We start from the raw sequence: 4004 nt of genomic DNA, 5'->3' as shown, positions 1-4004 counted from the left end.
CACACACACACACACACACACTGCCACTTACTTTCACAGGGTAAACAATCCACATTGTGCATTGTAGGGTCTAAACCCATGTTGTCAGGCTTCAAGCAACTGTTCTGCTTACCCAATAAGCTATCTTGGTGACCCTAAAGATTTATATTTTTATGTTTGGAGGTGGGGAGATGTTGCTTACCTACAATTTTAGCACTTAAGTGGTTGAGGTTGGGAGATCAGTATATAAAGTAAGGTCATGACTATTCCAAGGTCTGGTTGAGGAGAAGGTTTTTATTGTAGATATGAGGGAGAGTGCAGCCAGAGGCATGTGGAAGAGTTTAGAGTAAGGAGAGGAATTAGTGGATTAAACATAGCCAGCAGACTGAACCTGGCCATTGGGGTGGGGGTGGGGGAAGCAAGAGAGGAAGAAGAGAGAACAAGGGAAACTGAGAGACAGGACGGAGAGAGGGCTGTCTTAGTTATGGTTTCTACTGCTATGAAAAGACACCGAGACCAGAAACAGTTATAAAGGAAAGCATTTAATTGGGGCTGGCTTACAGCTCAGAGGTTTAGTCCATTGTCATCATGGCAGGAAGCATGGCAGTATGCAGACATGGTGCTGCAGAAGGAGTCAAGAGTTCTGCATCTGGCTCGGCAGGCAGCAGAGAGAGAGTAAGCACTGGCTTGAGCATCTGAGATATGCAGGCCTTCTGCACAGTGACACACTTCCTCCAACAAGGCCACACCTCCTAATAATGCCACTCTCTGAGCCTATGTGAATCATTTTTATTCAAACCACCACAGGCAGACAAGAGAGAAGGGGGCAAGCAGACCAAGAGGGCTTGGCTGAAAAGGTAGGATTATATAGGAATGAGCAGTTGGCCGAAGGGAAACCAGTGACCCGGAGTAGTTTAGGGTAGGGGTTGTGGTAAGAACTGAGAAAAGCCAGGAGCCTGGTGGGCCATCATGCACTTGATATGCTAATAGGCACCACAGGGATTTGTCCCCAGTTACTTTTGGATCTGCCTATCAGAAGTTCAAGGACATCTCTGCCTGTATATCACCAGCCTGCTTGGAACTAGAAAATATCATCCTGCGTGAGGTTAACTCAGACCCAAAAGGACATGCATGGTATGCACTCACTAATAAGTGAACATTAGCCCAAAATGGTACAGGATACAATCCACAGAACTCAAGAAGGTTCACAATAAGAAGGGCCCAAGTGAGGATGTCTCAATCCTACTTGGGAGGGAGAAGAAAGAAATCACGGGGGTGGAAGGTGAGGTAGTGGTGGGGGAGCAGAGGGAAGGAAGGACCTAGGTGGGAAAGGGGACAGGGAGGGGAAAAGGGGAACATGATCAGCTATTGAGGTGGAGAAATAGGACTGAAGCCCTGAGGTCCAGCACAGAGAATGGAAACAGGCAACCTCGGGTGGGTGGTAGGAGGCAGTGGTAGAGGGGGAGAAGGGGGACCCCTCTAGAATATACCAGAGACCTGGGAGGTGAGAGATGAAATGCTCTACAGTGGGGAGAGGGACCTTGTAGAGTCTACCTCCAGTAGAAAGACAGGGCATCAAGTGGAGGGATGTGGTTGCCATCCCACAGACAAACACTCTGACCCAGAACTGTTCCTGTCTGAAAGAACTGCAGGGACAAAAGTGGAGAAGAGCCTGAGGAAAAGGAGGTCCAGTGACAAGCCCAAAGTTGGATTCAGCTCAAAGGGAGGCCCCATGGCCTGACACTATTGCTGATGCTATGGTGTGCTTACAGACAGGAACCTAGCGTGACTGTCCTCCAAGAGGCCCAACAAGCAGCTGACTGAGACAGAGGCAGATACTTATACTCAACCAATGGACCAGGGACCCCTGTAGTTGAATTAGGGAAAGGCTGGAAGAAACTAAGGAGGAGGGGCTACCCTGTAGGAAGACCAGCAGTCTCAACTCACCTGGACCCCTGAGATCTCTCAGACACTGAGCCACCTACCAGGCAGCACACACCAGATGGTATGAGGCCCCCGACACATACAGCAGAGGACTGCCTGGTCTGGCCTCAGTGAGAGAAGATGCACCTAACCCTCGAGAGACTTGGTGCCCCAGGGAGTGGGACGTTCTGGTGGAGTGGAGGTGGGGACATAGTCTTGGAGTCTGGGGATGGGGGGAGGTATGGAACAGTCAGAGAGTAGACAGGGAGGGGGATAGAGACTGGACTGTTAAAAATAGATTAAAGAATTAAAAAAACAAAAATATATTAAAAGCAAAGTACACACACACACACACACACACACACACAAATAAATGCATGGTATGCAAACATTCAAGTAAACACATTGACCACATTGCTACTACTGCCTAAAGGGAAAGGAGAGAGCAGAAAGGCTGTGGAGAGTGCACTAATAATTAAGGAGTGGTCTTATGTGCATACTGATTGTTCGCCTTTCCATGGGGATGGTTACTCAGCCTTGGCACTGAAGGTAATTAAAAGGGGAAGAGAAGAAACAAGTGGAAGCTGGGTGATAAGAAACCGAAAGCTGGGGCTGGTGAGATGGCTCAGTGAGTAAGAGCACCCGACTGCTCTTCCAAAGGTCCTGAGTTCAAATCCCAGCAACTACATGGTGGCTCACAACCATCTGTAACAAGACCTGACGCCCTCTTCTGGAGTATCTGAAGATAGCTATGTGTGTAATTACATATAATAATAAATAAATAAAGCTTAAAAAAAAAAAAAAAAAAAAAAACGAAAGCTGGGCAGTCCCTGTGGCTGAGAAGCAAGACCAGCTACGGAGGCACTTGACACATGCGCAGCTCTCAGCTCACCCTCCCTGGAAACAAGCTCTCAACATTGGGATCTACTTCAACTCAAGTTACCTAGAACTGGGAGGGTACATCATGCCTGTAGTTTAAGCCCACTAGGTCCCGTGTTTCGGGCAGAGATTTACCACGGCCAGAATCTTCCTGGGATAAGCAAACTGCTGACACCAATGAGAGTTGAAGAGAGAGATATTACCAGTGAACCACAGCCAGGCAAGCTCCTGAAAGAGTTCCGTCCCTGTCCATTTTTATATTCTCACTTTGTACTCTAAAACCACAAGGTGGGCGGGCAAGCAAGCAAGCTTTTATAGAAGCGTACATGCCAGTTAGCAGGTTGTTAAGGGCAATGCCACCTTGTTTCAGCTTTTCCTTCAAGTCATTCTGTTCCAGGTAGCAAATCGAGTCATGCTTGGCAAACAGGCAGTACAAGCAGCATTTTAAGTAAATTACAAAAAAAAATCAGTCTCTAAAATTGGTGTTTTCTACCTGTTTCTATTACATCACTAGGAGTAGCCTCATTCTCTCTCTGAGAGGGCCTCCAGTTTCCCAGGCAAGCCTCAAACTTGTAGAGTAGCAGAGAGCGATTGGACTTCTAATCCTCCTGACTTTCTGATTGCTGTGACGGGAGGTTACTCGAAGACATTATTTTATTGGTCAAATTGCTCAGCACTGGGTAAGGAAAATAAGAACTGTTTATTAGGAGCATCGAATTCATTAGAGTGCAGAGTCACAGGGTCCGAGTTAGCCTGGAGTTTATGTCCATTCTGACAGCCAGTTTCCCCAGTGTCTGGATCTGTCTGGATCAAGGAACTGCCTGGTCTTAGCAGAAAGCATGATACGGGATGAGTGGTAAAGGTCACGCTCTCACACCCCCAAAAGCAGGAAAGCGGTCGATGGCGCCTCTTATCAGGGCTGCTGACCGGGGTTTGTGGCTTATGTGTAAAATCCAGTTTACAGATCAAGCAAGCCAGTCCCCAACTACTTTCAATTATTATTAAGTGACTAAGGTTACATGATACTAGACAAATAAAAGGGGCACTGGGGCATGCTGGAAACCTGGGAACAAAGGCTGGTGAAGAAATAGGTGAGGGCCAGAGTCCTGAAACCCCACAATCACGGAGGGTCTCCACGCCTCGTGACTGATGTCCACTAAATGTATTTGACTCTCTCTCTCTCTCTCTCTCTCTCTCTCTCTCTCTATATATATATATATATA

The sequence above is a fragment of the Mus pahari genome, chromosome 9, assembly GCF_900095145.1.
Source record: "Mus pahari chromosome 9, PAHARI_EIJ_v1.1, whole genome shotgun sequence".
In the NCBI taxonomy this organism is placed as follows: Eukaryota; Metazoa; Chordata; class Mammalia; order Rodentia; family Muridae; genus Mus; species Mus pahari.
The sequence above is the reverse complement of the archived record's forward strand: the minus strand, read 5'-3'. Positions refer to the sequence as shown.